The following is a 25,864-nucleotide window of genomic DNA, read 5'->3' as shown; positions in this document are numbered from 1 at the left end:
CACTACTGTAATAAACAGTAGTACTGTTCCTTATTTATTAACAGCGCCTTTGGAAATTTAGGCTGCCAACCCTCTGTGTGAATAAGATCAACCAAATATTCTAGTGCATGGGTTAAAGGGTGGATGAAAGGATGGCGTGCGTAATAGGATGTGATTTTGGTTATTGTTCCTTTGAGTTATTGACAATTGTCCCTCTAGAAATAATGATTTCTAGTCCATAGCAGGGGTTGTCAAACTACTGAGTCCAGCTGGATGCCTGGTTTGTACATAAAGTTTTATGGGAACACGGTCACCCTCATTTGTTCACATAACATCTAGGGCTACCTTCATGCTACAATACAAAGTTGAGTAATCACAAGCCTAAAATATTTGCTATCTGACACTCTACAGAAAAAGTTTGTTGACTCTTATTCTAGAAAGTAGGTGAAGCTATGTATATCTTCCTTTTTATATAAGAACATTTAGTGGCAACTACACACATACCCTTTGCCTTTTTATGGTCATCCTAGAAACTCTGCGTCTTCCCACCCATCTGGTAAGATCCTGTAAGGGCTGATAATAGTTCTTAGTGCTCACTCCATAAGCAACACATCACTTAGCATTTTATATACATTATCTCATGTAACCCTCATCACAGCCCTGTTAATTAGGTAGTATCATCCTCATTTTGCAAATGAGTAAATTTAGATGAGACAAGTTAAATAACTTGTACAAGTGCATAGAACTTGTAAGTGGCAGAAATGAGAATTTGATTCAATTTCTCTCTCTTTCCTGGGCTACTAACCACTCTATTGCACTGAATTCCCTGCGTATTCTCTATCAGGACCAGCTGACAAAGGAAAATGGCTGTTGGGTTCAAAAGTAGTATGCAGCTTCCTGGGAAGGACCTGAGGTTGTCAGGTCTCAGGACAAAAGTATTTCTAAATGCACAGACTTACTCTCCTTCCAAAAAACCATCCAGATGCTATACTTGGAGTGGTTATGGTTGGGTTATCTTTTTGCAATTCATTTTTGAGAGATTTTAGTTTTATCTTGAAATATGCAAGGTAAAGAAGTCTGAAGAGAAACTTCTCTTGACCACGTGGGGTTCCAAATATCCGCCATATTCAAAGTTCTCATTTATCGAAGACCAGAATATTTGATGGAATTACAGAATTTTTAAAGGAGCCCTCCTTCCCAGGCCCATCTGTCATCATTTGAATATTTACATTTCACAAGCAAAATGAATTACCTGATGAGATGCTGCTTCTGCTGCCATCACAAGGCGGCCGCCGCGGCTGCCCCAGCCCTGAGATGCTGGGGATTTCTTAAATGACATACGATGGCATCGCCTGCAGCAAACTGAAACCCTTGATCTGCTAGTCAAGCCTGCTCGACTGCAATCGAACTCACCGGATGGACCTCTCAGAACCCCAGTCCACTTGTCCCCAGAGGCACCCACTGATTTGTGAAAATAAATTCACATCAACTCTCAGTTGTTTGAATTCAACAGGTAATTTTCAAAAGAGCCTGGCATTTGATGTAATTCACGTTTCTTTTCCCTTGAAGCAGTTTGTTTGAAAATATATATATATATATTTTTTAATGACTCTTCAAACAAAATGGGAATAAAATAATACTGCACTCTGGGGCTTTTCCTTCCTCTAGGATAAATCAGAAATTATTTAAAATCTCTTCTGAACACAACGATACCCTATTAACCTCCCTGATCGAGAGACAGGTCACTAGGGTTGAGTAAGTTAAAAAACAGAATTTTTAAAGTCCCCAACTATAAAACGAATTACCCAACAGATGCAGCAGGCTCTGAAGGAATCATTAAGAGCTATTTAGCTAAATAATATCTGCGCTGACAAGTCCCACACAACAGATCTCGGTGACAACGTGCACTCTACAATGGCCCTAAACACACATCACGCCATAAGGGTTCTATCAGCTAATTAATATAGGGTGAGAGCTTAAAAAAAATGAAATTAACTGACTAAGATTCTCTTAACTGATCTCTCCACGTAAATAGCACAGAGCAAAGCTATTTATGGAGCTCAGAGAGCATCAAGTCTCCATTTGACTTTGTTTTGGCCTCTGAGGACAGGAACTCCTCCGTAGTTTGGTCTCTCTCTTGCCCTTCTAGAAACTCTCCCAGCAAATATGCTTAGAGAGCAGTTTTTGATGCTCCTGCCACAGCAGGAGTGATGAGGATTCTCAGCTTATGAGTCTGTCCTAATCGCTCAACAGCATTTATTGAGCTCCCACTGCATGCCAGCTCCTAGATTCTTGACAACAGATGGCGCTGCGTTCACCCCTTGGCTGCGGCTGCCTTAGTCACGCTGGACAACATTGCCGGGTAGTATAGCTGCGCTTGGGGAAGCTCTTAAAGCTCAAGTAAATGAATCTCAGCAGCCTTCTGACTTTGAGCCATCCCACGAGCAGTTAATTCCAACCCCGTAGTGGCCTTTTGCAGCCGTGGGTAGTGAAGGGGAGCAGAATTTGTCCCCCCAAAACCTGCCACTGTGGCATGAGGAATATTTTGAGCTAAAGACAATCAAAACCCAGTAGATTCAGAAAAAGCTCTTTACCTCCCTCTCAGCTGCAAAAATTTACATTGGAAAGGGGTTTTGTTACAAGGAGAGAGCTACTACCAGAGGTACCTTTTTGTCTAACAAATTTATTTGAGTAACAGGGCAACCTTTGTTTTCCAAACGTCTCCTTGCCCTTCCAGTGAATGGCTTTCCTCTCCTTTGTCTCTGCAGACTCCAACCCCTTTGCTTAGCTCAGGATGTCATATAAACTTCAATTACCTGGCTGCCTTTGGAGTCTTCATATTTTTATGGGACTCTCATTTGTACGTAATTTTGTTTGTTTTTCTCTTGTTAATCTGTCCTATATCAATTTAATTATTAGACCAGTCAAAGAACCTAGAAGGGAAGTTTTTTTCCACTCCTACAGTAGACAGCATCAATCTTCCTTCCAAGCTCTCAAAAAAATCCAAATCAGAAAGTCGTACTAAATAGATTTCATGAACGTGCATGTGACAAGTTCCAATCCATCCCTCCAAATCAGAGATGTGCTGGCAAGGAGTCTGGCATGACTATTACAGTGTTGTCATACAAGTTCACATTAAAATTAATTCCCTCTTCTTCCTATATCACACCTACCCCCAAATAGTAATTATGAGGTTGCGTGCCTTTCTTCCTCTGGCTTGTCAGTTGCCAGAGGAGTTTGAGTTTATGGTGCATGGGAGATTGCTGCTGGGAGTTTGGTCTTTAAGTATAAACTCAACATCTAACTTCTGTGGACATACATATGGCTCATACTTTAGCAAGATGAATAGCCAATAAACAGTTGACATCCAGTGTGACAGATGAACAATAAAGATATATATATATATGTATAAAGCCTACTAGTTGCATGAAAAATGCAGTGATCATTATTGCCTTGGCTAGAGGATTGGGGATGGCTTCTCAGAGGAAGGGGTGGAACACTGAGCCCTGAAAACCCATTTAACCTGGAGGACAAGGGTGGAGGAGAGGGGGAGGAATAAGCATTCCAGGGAGAGGGATGAACCTCGTAGAGCTTCCAGTGAAACAAGATGGTAAGGGCAGGATTCCACTGGTGGTTTGGCACCACTTAGACATCTGGTACGAGGCAGAGAGCTTCTGGAAATGAGGACTGATGGATGTTCAGGGACCACACAGCACAGAGCAAAACATAAGTTTTTATATTAAGTATGCTTTTGAAAGCAACATTGTTTCTTATTCATCATTGTATTTCCCAGAGCATCAAACATGGTGCCTTGCTCTTCCTAGAATGTTTGCAAAATATTTACTCATTTGTCTGTTGAATAAAATACTGAAACAATATTTTTCAACCATTTATTAACCCATTTCTTTACAATTAGCTGGATCATGAGTATGATAAATAGAATCCGATCATGCACTGTTCCTAAAACTTGGGAAACAAGACACCTTTAAACAAGGCTATTCTTGGAATGGGGTGCTGATCACTGATGGACAACATATACAAAAGGGGATGGCATTGGATATATGGGAGGAGAACTGTATGGAAGGGTAGTGGGGAGATGTTTGCTTTTTAAGGAGCAGGAGACTGGAACATGATGAAAGAGTGCAGTATGGGCTCAACTCTTATACCCACACTGTCCAGTAGAAATATAATGCAAGCCACATACATAATGGAATGGAATGGAATGAAGGAGGCTTAAAAAGGAAAAAGAAACTAGTGAAATTAATTTTAATAATATATGAATGAGAAATTTTACACTTTTTTTAAAAAATTGCCTTCCAACTCCAGTGTATTTTATATTGACATCACATTTCAATTTGGACGAGCTCAGCAGCTACATGTGACTAGTGGTGACTGTATTGGACCATCTCCAAATAACAGGAAGATAGAGATCACAAAATGCTGCTATAAATGTGGTTGATCAGCAAGCTATAGGCCTATACTAAAAGATCAAAAACTTTCAAATTGATAAGTCCACACCTTGCTTTTCTAGCAAGTCAGGGTGGTGGTTCACTGTTTGCGTGATGACTCCCATGATGGTTGTTAACTCTAACAAGAGGCCATAGAGGGGCATGGGAACAATAATTGTGATATTTATTGAGCACCTACTATGTGCCAGACACTTCTAGTGAATTATTGCACTTAATCCTCACAACAGCCTGTGAGATAAGTGCTCTCAATAGCTTCTTTTTTACAAATACGGGAATTGAGACTCCAAAAGTCTGTTACTGGCCCAAGTCACATGACTGTGACCAGAAGAAAGATTCAAGTCCAAGCATGTGACACTGGTCAGATCACTGTTCTGCCTCCCAGCCAACATGAGTGCCTTTGGTAACGCACTTGTGCTGGCTGGGAGGCAGAATATATATATTATATATATGTTATATATGATGTGATTATATATATGTATATATATACACACATACATATATTTTTTATTGGTTCTATTCAACAAATTCAATCCAGCAAACCTTCCCACAAACAACCTCCACAATCATTAAGTGTCCAGGTTCAGGGACTTCCCTGGCAGCCCAGTGGTTGGCTCTGTGCTTCCACTGCAGGGGGCACAGGTTCGATCCCCATCAGGAAACTAAGATCCTGCATGCCTCACGGTGCCAAAAAAAGGATGTAAAGATGTGGTGTATATATATATATATATATATATATATATATATATATATATATATATATATATATATATAAAGTGTCCAGTGTCAGAACTGTGTAAGGCTCTGGGTAGAAAGAAATGAATAAGGTAGGCACCAACTCACCAAATCTGTCCAGGGTTTTACAGTTTAGAGAGGAAAACAAACATGAATTGAAAACTATTCAATACATTCATACCAGCAAAGAGGGAGAACCCAAGGAGCACGGGGTAGGAAGGAGAGTATGTTCAGTTCAGTTGGGGGGGACTAGAGAGGCTTTGTAAGGTGCATCTTCAGAGTTGCATCCAGAAGGCAGAGTATCCCCTGGTTTAGATTCCAATGAACAACTTTTCATTATTAAACTAAATGAGTCTGTTTACCCACAGACATACATGAGTGGAATGGAACCCATGAGGTAGTTATTCCTACTCCTTTAAGGGTGTCCTTCCTCTGGTCTAGTGTTTTATATACTTAGGAAATTAATTAGTTGAGTCAAGAGCAGCATCTGTCTTAATGAAATAAATTAAAATAGTAAAGAACGGTGGGTATCAGGGGCAGTCTGGCCTCAGGATTCATATCCTCCTGGCAGCCAGACATTTTTCCAAGTATAAAGTCATGGCCAGGAATCAGTTATTGATGCTGTGCATTTTGCACTGAGTAAAGGTATTATTTCATGAGACTTTTACTTGAATATACATATTGGTATACTGAGGTGCAACATATAATGTATTTCATACTATGGCCACAGTCACAGAAGTTTGAAAACCACTGCTCTGTGTGTACGTGGCTATGTTACCAAACCAAATTTGGGTTTGCTTGCCCAAGCACAGTAAAGCCAATCTACTGACATCAGGTTGTAGTGAAGGAAAGTGCAGCATTTATTGTAAAGATGCCAATACAAGGAGGACGGGTGGCTCGTGCTTTAAAACCCCCAAATCCCTGAAGGGTTTCAGCAAAGCATTTTTAAAGGCAAGGTAAGGAGGGGTATCCCAGGGTATGTGATCAGCTAGTGCACAATTCTCTGGTTGATGGTGGTCAATCCTTAGGCACCAGAAGTTCTGAGAGCTACTGCTCATGATCACCACGTGGTTAATTTCTTTCATTTGGTGGTGGTTTTAACAGCTGAAAAACTCAGGAAATATGCATCATATACGATTATCTAGGTACTTCGGAGAGGAGCTAAAGCAGAGGATATGGGGGAGAGGGGTCTGTCCTGGGAAGGCCTCATAAGGTCCTGCTTAGTTACAACTATTGAGGAGCATTTGCCTTCATCTTTTCTGACTCTGGCCTGGCAACTCTGGCCTTCCCATCGCTCTCATCATGGCTACAGGCTGCCCTTCACTTGGTACTGTCTGCTGCCCAGAACCCCTAGACAATTCCCCAGGATGCCTGGGCTGAGGGGTGGATGTGGGCAGCTACACCTCACCCACTGCCCCACTTTCACTCTCCACGGCTCTCTCCCCAAGCCCCATGGCTACACCACCCTTTACCGAAGAGATGAATTTCCTGTAGGAGCAGAAAATCCTAAACATGACTTCCCCTTAGTCCATTAAAAAGGCGCCCCAGGGGTTAAAACATTTACAGATGGCCCATCACCTGCATTTCTTAATCTTGTGTCTCGGCCTTAGCTCTGCTCTTCTCTGTAAGAATACCTCCCTCTTCCAACTTCCATGATGCCAGTTGTCACCCCACCATTTAGGAAATCTTACAGGGGCAGGTCTGGCCTGGAGTGCATATCTTTCCTGTCTGCTGGAACCCTCTGCAGTCTGTTTCCATTATGGAATCAAGCCCACATATCAGGAGGGGTGGTCTATTGGGCACTGTATGTATGTGTGCACGTGCACACCTATACGTGTTTACACACATACCTGTGGCAAGGAGAGGTTTTTGACATTCCATGTCCTGCGGAATAACTCTGGACAGATACAGGCAGGCTAAATCCCATGCATCTTGAGTCGTGAGCTGCCCACCTGCCTCTTCATTCATTCAGTTGCAGAGGTTACTTCTAGGATCAAACAGGTATTCATAAACACACACTTCCCAAAGACCAACGTTAATTCCCCCAGTACTAAAATTTAGACCAGTGGTTTTCAAATGAGACAAGTATTAGAAGCATTTGGAGAGTGCGTTAAAATTTAAACTCTTGGACCCTCATCCAGGGAATTTTGGTTCTGGAGGTCTGAGCCTAGGAATGTGAATTATAACTAATATTCCAGGTGATTCTGATGCAATCTTGGGGCCCCCTTTTGAAAAATGCTGCTGTATTTACTTGAGCCATTTCCCCAAGGCCACTACAATTGGCAAGGCCACCTTCCCACAATGGAGTCAGGACTTCCCAGTGTTAGGCAGAGTAGTATTTTTTGTTCCGTTTTCATCTCCAGCCCATAACCTTTCCCGCACTTACCTAGGGCCTACCTAGAAGAATAAGATGTCCCCCGTGCAGAGCTGGGGGACACCTCAGTGGTGGCTTCCCTCAACAACACACCAATTGGAATCTTGAAATGATCACCTGGGAGTGCTTGATTAGATGTGTGCACCAAGGCTTTCTGGGGGTGGGGATTGAGGTATGTGTAGGGGAGGGTGCCTGATCTTCCAGCCACAGTTACGCACCTACCACACGTTACAGGATCGATGCACTCTTATGTAGAAACAGGTGACTTGGAAGACTCACAGGATTGGCTGGTTAAAGGAGCCTGTGGAGTTTCCCGGAGGAAGATCATGGCAGCATCCAGTACAGAGCTGCCTTGGGGGGCTGGGGAGGGGGAGGGCTGCAAACCATTCACGACGTTCAGTGAGTCTCTGCATATGCCCATTTCAAGAGGATAGAAGCCTGAGAAAAAGGCAAGTCTAGGCCTGGAGCTGTGGGGGGAGGGGGGGGGGCGGGGAGACATAAAATCGTGGTTGCCCTCTGCCAGGACCCTGGCCAGTCCTCTATCCTCTGGCTGATGGGTGGCAGCTGCTCAGCTTGGTCTAATTTACACATGAAAACAATAAACCCAGTCTTCTACCAATGGCTCTCATCCTCAAGCCAACCGACGTGGTAGGTCTCTAAAATTGTTTCTTTTCTTTCTTTACGTTTCACCCTGTGAATTTACACCTTTGCCAAAACCTCCCTTTTCTCTATTTTTTCTTTTCCTCAGCATTCAGTTTCATTTCTTGGTCTCTAGTTGAGGAGGACTGTGCTTCTTTCCCAGACAACTTTCTCGTGGCATGATCCCAGACCCTGTACATGGCCTGGCTACATGCACCTAGTTCTGGTGGCTTTGGTGTGCTTATAGAGTACTATCCTGGGATTACACATCTTTGCAGCTAGGCCTCCATTTTGTCAACTTTGTAACAATGTTTTCCAGCCTTTTATAGTCAACATGGTTGCCCTTCTCTATGGTTGAACCTAACACTAGTCTGGGTGTTCATTATGTGATTACTAATGAAGGCTATTCACTATGCGTTCCAGTCACATGGGCCTATTCCTTCCTGTTCCTTGAACATTCCTGGGTGATCTCACTTTAGGGCCTTTGCACTGGCTGTTCCCTCTGCCTGGAATACACTTCCCCCAAATATCAGCATGGCTAACAGCCTAACCTCCCTTAAGTCTTTGCTAAAGTCTCACCTTGTCAGTGAGGACCATTCCAACCACCCCTTTTAAAATGGTAACACCACCACAGTCCTGATCCCATTTCTCCATTCATTCTTTGTCCTTATTGTTTCTAAATGTTTGCTATTTATTCTCTGTCATCCTGTGCTAGACTCTAAGTTCCTCAAAACTAGGGATTTTGTTCTGTGTTGAACACTGATTTGTTCCCAAGCACTTAGACAAGATCCTGGCACATGGTAGGTGTTTAAGAAAAATTTGTTGAATGACTAAAAATGCCTTTGAGGTTAGGACCTGTGTTTGTTCCCTCCCTGTATCTATGCTAGAATACACATGGGAAGGGCTCAATAAATTTTCATTAAGCTCTAACTCTATTTTTATTACTAGTTTCATAATAACCTATGGATACCAAGCAATATAATTTCAAAGGTTATTATTATTATTTTTTTTTAAATAAGAGGCAGTATTGGAGAAGGTAGGGCCAGGGTACACATTCTGCCTATGTTAGGTTTCCCTGCTCTTCCTGCCATGCCATTTATCAGGAGAGACTTTGTATCTCATCATGCCTTTCACACACCAGTGTTTTATTTCTGAATTAATAAAAGAGGTTGGCAAATTGCCCACCTCACTCTTATAGTTGAAATACCATGATGCTAATATTTGGGGTACTGCTTAGGAACTGTGATTATTAGGTTAATCTATATGAGACTGGCATTTTTTTTGTGAGTCAAAAATGATTGAATGTCAGAAATTTCATATGGTTCACCCTAACACATAGTTAATGTGATGCAGTTGTGAACGCAACCTAAAATAACTAGACAAAACAGACTCTTCAGTGAAGAAATCCAGGCTCTTTTTTCCCCTCCACTTAAGCCAGTTCTCAGCCAATTGATCTGGGGCCATGCTCAGAAACTTTCAAAATCAGGTAGACCCTATCTTCCCAATGCCAGAAATGACCCTTCTTCTCAGGCAGCTGCTGGGTTCTGAGCCTTGCCATGGCCCAGGGTGACAACTGGGGTCCTGAGTATGTGTCCCAGGATCCTCTTCTCCTCAGAGGATCACACTCCCTTTCCCAAACCTTAAATGCCATCCCCTATATTAAGGGCCTGTAAAACTTTCAGACTGTCCACTTCAGCAGAGCCAGGAGACCTTGCAAACCAATGAATCCACCCCCATTCGTCAACACAAGGACAGTACCCTGGCATTCTCTAGAATAGATGACACATTAAAAAAATGCCCAGTCCAGGGGAAAACCTACAACCAAGATTACTCTACCCAGCAAGGATCTCATTCAGATTCAATGGAGAAATTAAAACCTTTACAGACAAGGAAAAGCTAAGAGAATTCAGCACAACCAAACCAGATGTACAACAAATGCTAAAGGAAATTCTCTAGGCAGGAAACACAAGAGAAGGGAAAGAGTTACAATAACAAACCCAAAACAATTAAGAAAATAGTAATAGGAACATACATATCTATAACTACCTTAAATGTAAATGGATTAAATGCTCCAACCAAAAGACATAGACTGGCTGAATGGATACGAAAACGCGACCAGTATATATGCTATCTACAAGGGACTCAATTCAGACTTAGGGACACATACAGACTGAAAGTAAGAGGATGGACAAAGATATTCCGTGCAAATGGAAATCAAAAGAAAGCTGGAGTAACAATTCTCATATCAGACAAAATAGACTTTACAATAAAGACTACTACAAGAGACAAAGACGGACACTACATAATAATCAAGCGATCAATCCAAGAGGAGATATAACAATTGTAAATATTTATGCACCCAACATAGGAGCACCTCAATACATAAGGCAAATGCTAACAGCCATAAAAGGGGAAATCAACAGTAACACAGTCATAGTAGGGAACTTTAACACACCACTTTCACCAATGGACAGATCATCCAAAATGAAAATAAAAAAGGAAACACAAGCTTTAAATGATACATTCAACAAGATGGACTTAATTGATATTTATAGGACATTCCATCCAAAATGAAAATAAAAAAGGAAACACAAGCTTTAAATGATACATTCAACAAGATGGACTTAATTGATATTTATAGGACATTCCATCCAAAAACAGCAGATTACACTTTCTTCTCAAGTGTTCATGGAACATTCTCCAGGATAGATCATATCTTGGGTCACAAATCAAGCCTTGGGAAATTTAAGAAAATTGAAATTGTACCAAGTATCTTTTCTTACCACAATGCTATGAGACTAGATATCAATTACAGAAAAAATTCTGTAAAAATACAAACAACTAGAGGCTAAACAATACACTACTAAAAAACCAAGAAAGCACTGAGGAAATCAAAAAATACCTAGAAACAAATGACAATAAAAACACGATGACCCAAAACCTATGGGATGCAGCAAAAACAGTTCTAAGAGGGAAGTTTATAGCAATACAATCCTATGTCAAGAAACAAGAAACATCTCAAATAAAAAACCTAACCTTACATCTAAAGCAATTGCAGAAAGAAGAACAAAAAACCCCCCAAAGTTAGCAGAAGGAAAGAACTCATAAAGATCAGATCAGAAATAAATGAAAAAGAAGTGAAGAAAACAGTAGCAAAGATCAATAGAACTAAAAGCTGGTTCTTTGAGAAGATAAACAAAATCGATAAACCATTAGCCAGACTCATCAAGAAAAGAAGGGAGAAGCCTCAAATCAATAGAATTAGAAATGAAAAAGGAGAAGTAACAACTGACACTGCAGAAATACAAAGGATCATGAGAGATTACTACAAGCAACTATATGCCAATAAAATGGACAACCTGGAAGAAATGGACAAATTCTTAGAAAAGCACAACGTTCCGAGACTGAACCAGGAAGAAATAGAAAATATAAACAGACAAATTACAAGCACTGATATTGAAACTGTGATTTAAAATCTTCCAACCCAGGAACAGATGGATTCACAAGCGAGTTCTATCAAACATTTAGAGAAGAGCTAACACCTATCCTTCTCAAACTCTTCCAAAATATAGCAGAGGGAGGAACACTCCCAAACTCATTCTACGAGGCCACCATCACCCTGATACCAAAACCAGACAAAGACGCCACAAAAAAAGAAAACTACAGACCAATATCACTAATGAACATAGATGCAAAATTCCTCAACAAAATACTAGCAAACAGAATCCAACAGCACATTAAAAGGATCATACACCATGATCAAGTGGGGTTTATCTCAGGAATGCAAGGATTCTTCAATATACACAAATCAATAAATGTGATACACCACATCAACAAATTGAAGGAGAAAAACCATATGATCATCTCAATAGATGCAGAAAAAGCTTTCAACAAAATTCAACACCCATTTATGATAAAAACCCTCCAGAGAGTAGGCATACAGGGAATTTACCTCAACATAATAAAGGCCATATGTGACAAACCCACAGCCAACATCATTCTCAATGGTGAAAAACTGAAACCATTTCCACTAAGATCAGGAACGAGACAAGGCTGCCCACTCTCACCACTGTTATTCAACATGGTTTTGGAAGTTTTAGCCACAGAAATTAGAGATGAAAAAGAAATAAAAGGAATCCAACTCGGAAAAGAAGAAGTAAAGCTGTCACTGTTTGCAGATGACATGATACTATACATAGAGAATCCTAAAGATGCTACCAGAAAACTACTAGAACTAATCGATTAATTTGGTAAAGTTGCAGGATACAAAATTAATGCACAGAAGTCTCTTGCATTCCTACACACTAATGATGAAAAATCTGAAAGAAAAATTATGGAAACACTCCCATTTACCACTGCAAGAAAAAGCATACCTAGGAATAAACCTACCTAAGGAGACAAAAGACTTGTATGCAGAAAACTATAAGACACTGATGAAAGAAATTAAAGATGATACCAACAGATGGAAAGATATACTATGTTCTTGGATAGGAAGAATCAACATTGTGAGAATGACCATACTACCCAAAGCAATCTACAGATTCAAGGCAATCCCTGTCAAACTACCAATGGCATTTTTCACAGACTAGAACAAAAAATTGCATAATTTGTATGGAAACACAAAAGAGTCCGAATAGCCAAAGCAATCTTGAGAAAGAAAAATGGAGCTGGAGGAATCAGGCTCCCAGACTTCAGACTATACTACAAAAAGCTACAGTAATCAAGATAGCATGGTAATGGCACAAAAACAGAAATATAGATCAATGGAACAGGATAGAAAGCCCAGGGATAAACCCATGCACATATGGTCACCTTATCTTTGATAAAGGAGGCAAGAATATACAATGGAGAAATGACAGCCTCTTCAATAAGTGGTTCTGGGAAAACTGGACAGCTACATGTAAAAGAATGAAATGAGAACACTCCCTGACACCATACACAAAAATAAACTCAAAATGGATTAAAGACCTAAATGTAAGGCCAGATACTATCAAACTCTTAGAAGAAAACATAGGCAGAACACTCTATGACATAAATCACAGCAAGATCCTTTTTGATCCACCTCCTATAGAAATGGAAATAAAAACAAAAATAAACAAATGGGACCTAATGAAACTTAAAAGCTTTTGCACAGCAAAGGAAACCATAAACAAGACAAAAAGACAACCCTCAGAATGGGAGAAAATATTTGCAAACGAAGCAACTGACAAAGGATTAATTTCCAAAATATACAAGCAGCTCATGCAGCTCAATATCAAAAAACAAACAACCCAATCCAAAAATAGGCAGAAGACTTAAATAGACATTTCTCCAAAGAAGATATACAGATTGTCAACAAACACATGAAAGGATTGTCAACATCACTAATCATTAGAGAAATGCAAATCAAAACTACAATGAGGTATCACCTTACACTGGTCAGAATGGCCATCATCAAAAAATCTACAAACAATGAATGCTGGAGAGGGTGTGGAGAAAAGGGAACCCTCTTACATTATTGGTGGGAATTAAGTTGATACAGCCACTATGGAGAACAGTATGGAGTTTCCTCAAAAAACTAAAAATAGAACTACTATATGACCCAGCAATCCCACTACTGGGCATATACCCTGAGAAAACCATAATTCAAAAAGAGTCATGTACCACAGTGTTCATTGCAGCTCTATTTACAATAGCCAGGACATGGAAGCAACCTAAGTGTCCATCGACAGATGAATGGATAAAGAAGATGTGGCACATATATACAATGGAATATTACTCAGCCATAAAAAGAAACGAAACTGAGTTATTTGTAGTGAGATGGATGGACCTAGAGACCATCATACAGAGTGAAGTATGTCAGAAAGAGAAAAACAAATACCGTATGCTAACATGTATATATGGTATCTAAAAAAAAAAAAGAAAAAAAATGGTTCAGAAGAACATAGGGGCAGGACAGGAGTAAAGACGCAGACATAGAAGATGGACTTGAGGACACAGGGAGGGAGACGGGTAAGCTGGGACGAAGTGAGAGAGTGGCATGGACATAGATACACTACCAAAAGTAAAATAGATATCTAGTGGGAAGCAGCCGCATAGCACAGGGAGATCAGCTCCATGCTTTGTGTCCACCTAGAGGGGTGGGATGGGGAGGGTGGGAGGGAGACGCAAGAGGGAGGAGATATGGGGATATATGTATATGTATAACTGATTCACTTTGTTATACAGCAGAAACTAACACAACATTGTAAAGCAATTATACTCCAATAAAGATGTTAAAAAAAAAAAGCCCAGTCTTTTGGATATAAGGTGCCAGGAGGCAATATCAGGACTTCATGAAATTTTAATACAACGCAGAAAACAAATGCTAATATGTCCTTGTCACAAAGCACATGGCATGTGGAGAAGCTTAATGAACTGCAAAGAGCTTGCCAATCCCATTTTAAGAAACATCGATTAGCAGTCAGTAATCACAACTCTGTCTTGATGAGCCATAGCACAGTTTTTGATCTGATTCTCTGAGCTGCAATCATTCATCCAACAAGGATTTACTGGGAACTGAGGTGGCAGAGAGTCCTGGTGAAGAGCAGGGACTCCCACCTGTGCCAATTACAGCCATAGAATTTAATGGAAGTTAAGGAAACTCTCTGTGCCTCAGTTTCTTCATCTGTTACATGGAGATCTTAGTGCCTACCTCATAGGTCTGATGTGACAACTGAATAGATGAACATGAATGTTTAAAAAGTGATTCACATCCTGCTTCACAAATGGTAAGCACTACATAAGTGTAAACCTAAGTGTTAGCTCTAACTATCACAATGTGTCTGCATCTTCAGAACACTCAGAGCACCCAGTATTTGGGAAGATAGCAGGGGTTCCATGAGTGAGCACCTGAATGAGAAAGTGGATGTGGCTGGATTATTACAATTGCACCAACACGCTGAATTTACCTTTGCCTGGGTCCACAATTCACCAGGAAACCAGATCAGTGCAGTGGGGGAGACATTAGACTGATTGTTTGATGCTGTATAGATAAACTTATCCCCCAAAGTGTTGCTACTTGTGTTTAATTGTGAATATGGTTTAATTAATTGTGGCTGCAGGGGTATATTTTAAATCACCCTCATGCAAACCATTATAATTAATGGTTAATTTTTGATTCTCTGGAAGGAACAGGAACGTTTATCAGAGTAACGATTTGGGTTCAAAATAAGGTCCTACCCATGTTCCTATTACCCAAATAAACTCTACTCCACAGAGCAATGGGGAATAGTTCCAAATTAACACTGCCCATGGGAATATCCATTTAATATTTTCGCACAGAGAATTTCTTCTGTTATTATTCAAGCATCAGTTGGGAAACACCATCTTGATCTGAGCATGCTTTGATGATGCAGGAGTTTATAGCTATAAGCAGAAAAAGATCCATTTTCTTCAACAAATTTGGTGGAAGCAGAAAAACATGCAGTATATTAAACTTGATTTGCATGACATTGTGCACTACTGCAGTCCTTCCTATGAGCCAGGGAATGCTCTTTGATTGAATTTTTCTATTTCTCTATGTCTGTATGGCATTCTGGGAACAATCCAGGAGCCCTCTGTTGGCTCATTAACACCTGTAAATTCACATTGCCTGGTGTCTTCCTTATACTGTAGAGGTAATGAGTCTAAATCCTGGTAGGGTTGTATTTTTATTAAAATTTCTTTGTATCTTTTTCTTTTCATGTCAAACAGATTGCTACATGTTTAACCCTTTAATGCCTTTTATGTTATTTCATTATCCTGGGAAATAAAGCAGGAGTTAGAGAACTATCATTGGGTTGCTAAGAAGGAGAAATCAAACACCCAGGGAAGTTGTGACTGGTAAAGTATAGGTTCTATGTGGTGACAAAACAGTAGGAGATTGGAATTCCAGATACTTAAGCTGGGAGTCAGTCTATAGGATGCCAAATAAAGGCTCATTAATTCATTAACAGATATTTCTTGAGTGACCCATACATGGTGATGAAGGCAAGGTGGTTATCAAGAGGAAAGACAAAGCCACTGCTCCCAAGTCACAGTCTGACAAAAGAGATAACAGTAAATAAATGCAAAACTGGCTAATACATAGAAATATGCTCAGGGTACTATGAAAAATTAGAGAAGGGAGAAGCTAACCCATTCTGAAGGATCATGGGCTTCTCAGAGTAGAGGAAACTTGACCCGAATGTTAAGGAGTCAGTTAGCTGTGGAACAGGGATGGGGGGCACTCAGAGGGAAGAAATAACATATATGAATGCTCTGTTAAAGGAGAATGCGGGTGCCTATGTGTGTTCAATTCCAGGCGGAGTTCTGATGATCCCTTCCATGATGGGGTGGCTTCAGTGGTAAAGGCCAGCTCACTTTGGTGATCTTGCTCTTTGAGGCTGAAAAGCCATTTGGTTCTAATTCCTAGTTGGTAGTCTATTCCCCAGAATGAGCTATTCCATCATGACCTATTCCGTGGAAATATACTTTGCTGATTTACTGAACAACTGTGCCATCAGTGGGGGTGACCCCAAAAGTGTTGTGAAGATGCTGACCATTCTGTACATAGTCATCCTGCCCTGAAACATCTGGCATCACCTGTCACCACCAGGAAAAGCCCCAACACTCAAGTTATAGAGAAACTATACCTCTCCCCTATGTCCTTCCAGTCTAAGAGTTGGGGGCACCAGACCTGATGATAGTGGATGCAAGGGAATCGGAATGTACTAACTAATGCAAGCTTGAGTCTGTTTTGTGTTGATATATCAGGCTCTGTTGCTGACCAGCCTCAAGGTTACATTATTCTAAGTGGATATGGTCAATGGGTACCTTCTGCTGGAGAGATTAATAATGAATAAGACCCCAGTCATAAAAGTTAGAGTACAGGGTCATATGGAGAAGTTGACCCTGTTGATCGCTCTATTAATTAAGGTGAGCGAGTTACCATAACAAACAGGTCACCAAACGTATAATGGCTCAAACACAGTACAAGGTTTGTTTGGTTGGTTTTTTTTGATGTGTAACAGTGCTGCGTGGAAGAACAGATTGATGCAGTGAGTGACCCTCATCTATGTAATTATTCAGGAGCCCAGGCTGATGGAAGATGTGCATTTTCAAACTGTGGCTGAGAAGATCACCTTGGGGGTTGTCTCCGTTCCTGCCAGTTAAAAGAGAAAAGAACGTAGAGGAAAGCATAGGGGAGGTTTCTATAGGCTGCCTGGAAATGGAACACACCATATCTATTCATATTCCATTGGCTAGAACCCAGTTATATGGCTACATCTAATTGCAAGGGAGTTAGGGAAAGGTAGTCTAACTTTATGCCCCCAAAGAAGAGGAGGGCATGCATTTTCGATAACAGCTAGCAGTCTTCTACAATCCCCCCCCATCTGGTACCGCCTTGACTCTTAGACCTTACCTAGATTGTGTACATGGCCCAATAGTCACCTTGGGTACTAGGACCATGGTTCACTGCTATCATTGTGTGTAAGCCATGTGGCCATATGCTTTATCCTCACTACTGCTATCCAGGGTGATGCGACATGACAGTTCATGGGTGATCGCCAAGATCGTAAAAGTAAGAGTTGGAGAAGCTTCCCCTGTGATCTCATGTCTGGAGGGCCACCTTGTTTTAAGATGATAGAATCTGAAGCTTTCGTCTGCTTTATTGGTTCATAGTTCTGGATAACATTCTGACTGAACAAAGAGTTCCAAACAACAACAAAAAAATCGAAAACTAACTGGGCTAGACTTCTAAACCAATTTCTATGCATCTTAGAAATAGACTGTGTCAGAGAAATGAGTTTAAAAGTTGTGATTGAATAGTAATGAGTCATGAGAGATATCTAGAATTCTATTATAAGAGATAGGAAGTATATGAAAAGAATGCAAGGTTCTGACAGGTCCGAAAGTCTTTAGAATTAACTAGAAAATGCATTTATATATATTAAGAAACAAAGAAAAGCAAAATCCAATCAGACAAGCTGGAGTTGGGAATGCAGTTTTCTGGGAGTAAATGGAATAAATCATGTAATGTATAACTTGATATGAAATAAACATTCTATGAGGCCAGCCCATTGGAGGGTTTTGGTATAACCATGGTAAATGGAACTGGGCGAGCCCCATCAGTACTGCTGACAGATATCCAGTCACCATCCCAGCTGAAACCTCAGGTCATCGCGTTAACCTCAACTGAATCAGATATTATCCCCCCAAATTATGTGGATAACACTGTTGTTTCTTTACGGTGTAAGCATCTTTCAAAACTCAGAAGATTTAGAATTAAGTATCGGAATGTTTAAAAGACCAGAACGATCGTATTAATATCTTTGTGTCAGGAAAAATTTGGAATTTCAGTTACTAGTAATGGTTAGATACTTATAATGACCTATTAGAATAATAGTTAAGCTTTGTAACTTCAATTTAAAATACTACTGAGTGATTGATTTAGTCCTGTAATTTTAGGTTGAAATCTTAGTAATTTTATATACAGTGTTAAAATATTTAAGAGAACTTAAGGTTCACTGTATTTAAAAGTCTAATTTATTAGATTTATAAGAATTATTTAAGTATGGGGAAAGTTTTTCAGCCAGATAATTGAAGTATTTAAAGAGAAAATTGAATATATTAAATTTATAAGTGCAGCTTAAAATTTGTAAAGGAGCTTAACCAAGTTTATATATGGGACCAAACATGAATAACTGCCCCTTCCTGAAATATGATTGTTAAGATTTGCTAGATTTAAAGGTAAAATAGTAAGACTTGCAAACTGAACTAAAAAGCTTAAGGAAGGATTACATTTTTGGATTAGTAACTTTAATAAAATGGGTATTAATTATTATAACCAATAAGATAATCTGATTGGAATTCTTTGGCACAGAAAAACTACTCTCAAACACACACACACACACACACACACACACACACACACACACAGCTACAACTCTTATGTTTATCAGATTTTATATTCAGGATTCCATATGAGGTTTCAGGAAACTTGTAAAAAGAAAAAAAATCAGTCAATCAATTGATGGAATTCCATATTGATGGAATTGACCAGTCTTCAGATTTCTATCTCAAAGGTTTCCCGAGAGCAAATCCAAAGATGGAGAGCCTGTTCATTCTGTGCAGTGTTATTCCTCACACGGAACAATGTATGTAGACCCCCTTTAAAGGGAGAAATGCTCAAGGATCCCTGTGTTAAATTATTTTTATGTGACTTAAATACGTTTAACATAAAACTGGATATAAACGTTCATGGTAAGAGCTCTAATACGCTCCAAACAACTTAAGCAACTAAATAAAAACTCAAATACAAACATAATAAAATTCAAATGAATAACATTAATGTACTGTGATGAGTAATGTTTGGCTGAAACGCAATCACAGTTTGCAACACGAGTATGGTACCGGCTGTGCAGCCCTAGTTCCTCGGACGTCCGTGTGCCCCTTATTACCTTGTGTACTGATTCCATTTGCCCATCACTTTCTTCTTCTGAACTACTTTGTACGGCCTGCTGTGATGTCATTTGGCCGTCATTTGGCATGAACACATCATTTCCTATTCAGTTCACCTCTGTTCTTTTCTCATTAGTAGGAGCCATTAAAGCAGTGCCACTTGGCAACAACATAATTGCAAACAAAAGCAAATAATGCTGACATCTTGGGGCAGAGCTCAATTATAAGGTGGTTATTGAGCCCATCCAGAATACCTATCCATTAAAGTTTTTGGATTATTATAAAAATGAAAACTGATTTAAAAGTTACTATAGAGTGTTGAGCGTGTCCAGTTTGAGAAACATAGTAAAGAGGAAAGAAGTTAAGCTTTGAAGAAAGACAAACTCAGGTTCAAATCCTTCTAACTTTTCCACTTGATAGCTGTGTGACCGCTTAGTGTCTCTTTTCCCCATTAAAAAAATAAGGATAATAATACCAATCACAGAGCTGAAAAGAGAATTAGAGGTAATATGTATAAAAAGATGAACAAATGGGTAAGCACTCAGGGAAAGAGTGTTGCTATTATTATTAGAGATTAACTATACTTAATATATTTACCAAATAACCTCTTCCGAAGTTATGTGTGTGTGTGTGTATGTGGAGAGAGCTGTGTAGCTGGAAATTTTACCCACATCAGAGACAAATGAAAGATATTTTAAAGCAATGGTTTTCCATATATGTTCTATGCAGCCTTGGCTAGGGGGAGGAGCTGGAGTTGGGAGAACTGGTGGGGTTCAGGGTGTCTACTTTCTCTTTAACGGGAGCAATTTTGTTTTGCATACACGCTTTACACACAGGGCTTCCATTTAAGATAATATTTGAATAAATAAATTTTATGGCTAAAAATAAAATAAATGTTTGAAAAGCCTTAGTATATTATTATAATGATGATGATAATGACCCTTGACCCATTATTATGTGGCAGACACAACAACCATGTGAGTTAGGTATTATAGTTATCCTCACTATACTAGTAAAAAATTAAATGAAAAGTATATATATACGTTTGTCTCCTGTAGTGCTTTGAATAAGTTATATTTTTGGCAGTGTTATGACAACAACCTGAAATATTCCTCAATTTTTTTTTTTTTTTTTTTTTTTATTCCTCAATTTTGAAAGCCCCTGTAAACAGATCTTCCAGGTCTAAACTTAAAAAGTAATTCCTTAAAGTTAGGCAAAATCGTTTTCTCACCGTTTTGAAATACTAACTCATAGCCATCAGCTAGGAATTCACACCTCTTCATTCAGCCTCTTAATGAGTCAGCATCCTTCATTTGATTCCTATTAAAATGAAGAAGCGTGAAACCAGTTTCCGGCAAGTTGAGAGAAATAGACTGCCTCTGAATTTTTCACTGTAATTTCATCCCAAGGGCCCTAGAAACGCAGACACATGCATGACTACGAGGTAACACACCACATCTCATGCACATGTGTGTGTGCTGGGACACACATACACACACACAGACACACACAGACACTGGGAAAGGGCTTATTATTGTTATGCAAATGTGTCTCTTAACTAAAGACCAGGATGGCAAATTGTCTAAGGAATTTATTAATTCTGAACTCTGAAAAAAATACGTGAGGATGAGAGAAAACATTGGTTAAATTTCTTATAAAATTATCTACCTGTGTTTGGGGTTGCAGAGCTTTTGTTGTCATCTGATGTGTATTTCATTTTTGTCAAAGGTGAAAAATTCATTTTGCCTCAGAAAGTGTGAAGTGAATCGTCTCATTCTACTGGACAAAGTGTTCCCTTTCATGTTGTAACAACCCAGGGCTGATGGAAATTTGGAATGTTGTTGCTCAGATTCTCAAAGTCACAGTGGAGATTTGGAGGCTGCTTTCTCCCCCTTCCGCTCTTAGCACAGGGTGTAGAGCTGTAACACATTTTACTGAAGGCTTCTGCCTTAACACCCATAGATGACCTCTGAATTGACCTTTTTTTTCCCCTTCAAGGGAATCATTATTTTCAACAGTCTTGAACAGTTTGGTTGATTGAATAAACCATATCATTATTTTAAAAGATCATTAAAATAAATGAAAAAATTCAAATGATTATAAAACCTGTGCTTTCTGCAATATGATCACAGCCAGAAGCTCTGTGTGTATATAATAAAATAAGGCCACGGCACAACTATCATGTTGTGGTCCGAACGCAGGTTGGAAAAGAATTTCCAGACACAAGGCAGAATGTAAAGAGGATAGAATTTATTAGAGGGAATGGGCGCTGCCAGAACAGCAGGCCGACTTCCTAGTAGTCTGGGAGAGCCGACCCCAAACATGTGCTATTTGTCAGTTTTTATAGCCAGAGAACAAAGGAATGGTCTGAGATGAAAATTTTGTTTACTGATTGGCTGAGGCACGTATACTTTCCTTCTATAGGGTGGAAGTGGGGCAGGGCAGATGCCTTTCCTTATTTGGGAAGAGAGAAGAACAGGTCCCTTCGCCCAGGTGGGCTCAGGAATTTCATACCCATCGCAACATGGCAGGGAGGGCGATGAGAGTCCGGTAGGGTGTGTAACGCTGAAACTTTTTCAGGCAGGGTTGTCCTTTGTCCTTGAAGCACCATTGTCCTTGGAGTACCACATATCACATAATGTCACAAATATTCTTTGAAACCAGGAGGGTATAAATAAATAAATTAGTTGGGGGAAAAAAAAAAGTCTAGCTAATGCAGCCAATGGATGAAAGCGTGCTGTGATGAAAAGACATTAAATTAAGATTTAGGAAAACAAGGTTCTTGCTTTTGCCCTTTAGTAACTAGCTAGATCGTATTGGAAGAGTCACTAATTTCTTTTGAGTCTTAGTCTTTTCCTAAGCTAAATATTACAAAGATTTCCAGCCCTACCTGTGGTAAGTATTCAATGTGATAATATGTATGTTGTAGTTCATTAGTGAAGTTCAGCAGGTATTTCTGACTCTCCTCTTTCTGGTGCAAGGAAGGGTTGCACTTACTGCTTGCTTTGAGGTTAAGTATTACCATATGAAATGCTCTGGCCAATGAAATGTGAGCAGAAATGATGTGTGTCACTTTCAGGTAGAAACTTTAAGCACCAGTGATTGATTTGCCCCATGCCCTTTTCACTGCAGTAGTGATTGTAGACGCTCATATTGAGATGACATTTCATCTTGGTTGTTTGGGTCCTTAAGTGACTACAATGAGCAGAGCCCTGATGCCCCAGGTTGGACATGCAGCATAAGTAAGAATTTTTATTATGTTGAGCTTCTGACATTTTGGCATTATTTATTACTGTAGCATAACCTCACACATCCTAACTAATACAGTGTATGCAAGCACTTTGAAAAGTATTCAGGATTATTCAAGTAGTCAGAAAGAGAAAAACAAATGCCATATGTTAACACATATGTATGGAATCTAAAAAAAAAAAAAATATGGTTCTGAAGAACCTAGAGGCAGGACGGGAATAAAGATGCAGATGTGGAGAATGGACTTGAGGACACGGGGAAGGTGAAGGGTAAGCTGGGACAAAGTGAGAGAGTGGCATGGACATATATACACTACCAAATGTAGAAGGAAGGCTGGTGGGAAGCAGCTGCATAGCACAGGGAGATCAGCTTGGTGCTTTGTGACCACCTAGAGGGGTGGAGGGAGACACAAGAGGGAGGGGATATGGGGATATGTGTATACATATGGCTGATTCACTTTGCTATACAGCAGAAGCTAACGCACCGTTGTAGAGCAATTATACTCCAATAAAGATGTTGGAAAAAAAAAAAAAAAGAATGAAGAAACCACAAATTGTGAAAACATTTTTATTCCGTGTGGACTTTTAAAGAGCTCAAAAGGAAAAGTAAAAAAAAAAAAAAAAAAAAAAAAAAAAGTTACCTCTTTAGGGATATCTTCTTTTTAGTGGAAAATCAAGTTGCAAATGCATAGTAAAGAAATGGTCACATGGAAAACAAGTACAAGTAAAGTATTCACAGGAGGGACAGTAGTACCATGCAAGTAGTCCTTGCTAAGCAAGCCAAGGAATGCTTCTTGTTTGGTTTTGTTTTTTTGCTGGTTAGGGCATATTTTAGCAGCTGTTTTTAACTGACCAGGAGAAAAGTAGGCTTGGGTTCTAAAAGAAAATCTTGTTTCATGTAATCAGAAGAGACAACGTGGGAGGGGTCTTATATAAACATTGTGTTTTGTTTTGTCAGCACAGTGTTTAATTCTTTTCCTTTTCTTAATTGGAATGCCTTTCTGTGAGCATGAACCTGGCTCTTCTCCAGAGCACCCATCCCTCCCTTGGGCCTCACCTTGCCCCTCTATACAGCTGTTACCAGCCTGACCCTGCAGATCATTTCAATTTTGCAATCCTTGCACTGAAGTGTACAGATTTCAGGGAGCAATGGGAGCTTATAGTAACAATTAAAAATGAATACATCTCTACAAAAGTTAAAACAAGACAAAAAAAAAAATATATATATATATATATATACACATCTCTGTGCAACTAAAATGTTGTTTAGACAGTACAGGCAACCTGGGAGTCATTAAGAAACTGGAGATAGACACCACCTTGAGGGTAAGTGAACATTTTTTTCCCCTGTAACCCTGAAAGGAAATTTAAGAGCTAAGCAATGATTGAAAATTAAGCTTGAATTGGGTTACTGAGAAAGCCACTGAATTAAATGTGATATTTCTTTTAATTTTCCTCCTTATTTTTTAATTATGTCCCCATCAAACTGCCTCTCATCTTTTATGGTTTTAGATCCAGATATAAATCAGTAGAAATGAGGCTGTCTATATAATTGGCTCTTTGTCTATGACAGTGACCATACTTTGGACCTTGGACCATACTTTGGGAAAAAACTGTTTCATAGGTGTTGCCTTGCAAAACCACCTATTTAAGAGATGGCAAGAGATGACCCCTAAGAGAGATTCCATGGTCAAGTACCTTTGGGAGTCTGCAAATCTTGAAGAAGAGGTGTACTTGCCCTGAGGACAATGCGTTGCCCTGATGACACTGTAGGATCCGTCTTAGCTGGAGCTACCTGGCAGGTTCAAAATCTGCCTTTTAAAAATCTCTCATTCTCTCAATCTCCTGGTTGCTTTCTATCAGCACTCTTGCTGCCTCAGTTTTCAAAATATATCTTGAGTGTGCCACTTCTTACTAGGGTCCCTGTCACTGCTCGTGCCTGGATCTTCTTACTGGGTCCCCACTCTGGCTGCTCAACAGTCTATTTCCCACACAGAGGCCACCTGATCCTTTAACACTTATCAGGCCATGCCTCTCCCCTGCTTCAAAACCACCAGGATTTTCTTATCTGTTAGAATAGCATCCGTACTGTTTACCATGCCTACAAGACCCTGCCTGCTCTGATTCCTGGCTACCATTCCCACCTCCTGGCTGGCCTACCTGCTTTGTTCCTTCTACACCAGCCAATCTGGCCTCCTGAAACATGCCAGACCCACACCCTCACTGTCCTCTCCTTCTGGAATGCTCTTCCCTCAGACACCTGCTTTGGTACTCCTCCAACTGTCCACATCTTTGCCCTAATGTCATCTGTTGAAAGAGTTCTTACTGTCATACTTGCTCCCCTTATACTAGTTTATTTTTTCATTATTATTCTTATCACTGCCTGACATTATGCTATGTATTTGTAACAGGATATTAAAATAAGACCCCTCCTGTCTTTGAGGTCCCAAAGCTGAGAACAGTGGTTTGCTCACTACTCGTGCAGGATATGCCAACTGCTGCTTTGATGGAAGAAACTAAGATTAAATTGGGGAGGGGGATTTATAAACTTTTAGAGTCAAGATGTCTTTAGAGAGAGAGTCAAGTGGTGAGGATAAGGGGGTGGAATCTCGAGACAACTACTGGGGAGAACTTAACACATGTTTCCTGGGGTTTGAGGGTTCCTAGGGACTGATGTCTGACTTACGAGTTACAAAGAAGAACCTTCCAGGAGAGAGTCTGGATGATGCAGCCTGTTGTGGGAGCCTGCTCTTCCAGAATGACTCTATTTCCCAGGCCAGACGTGGACTCCTGGCCTGAAAGGTGCAGGTGACCCCAACAGAAGGATAGATCAGAGGCTGAGGAAGAGGTTAAAGGCGGCCAGATATAGAAGAAAACTACAGCTGGGAGGCCCCCGGGATGCAGGAGAGGGATCTCCAAGTGGGATAGCCAAGTGGAGTTTGGATAGACCCAACATTGCAGGACTACCCATTCAGGATGGG

Source organism: Balaenoptera acutorostrata, chromosome 1 (assembly GCF_949987535.1).
Source record: "Balaenoptera acutorostrata chromosome 1, mBalAcu1.1, whole genome shotgun sequence".
NCBI lineage: Eukaryota > Metazoa > Chordata > Mammalia > Artiodactyla > Balaenopteridae > Balaenoptera > Balaenoptera acutorostrata.
The sequence above is the reverse complement of the archived record's forward strand: the minus strand, read 5'-3'. Positions refer to the sequence as shown.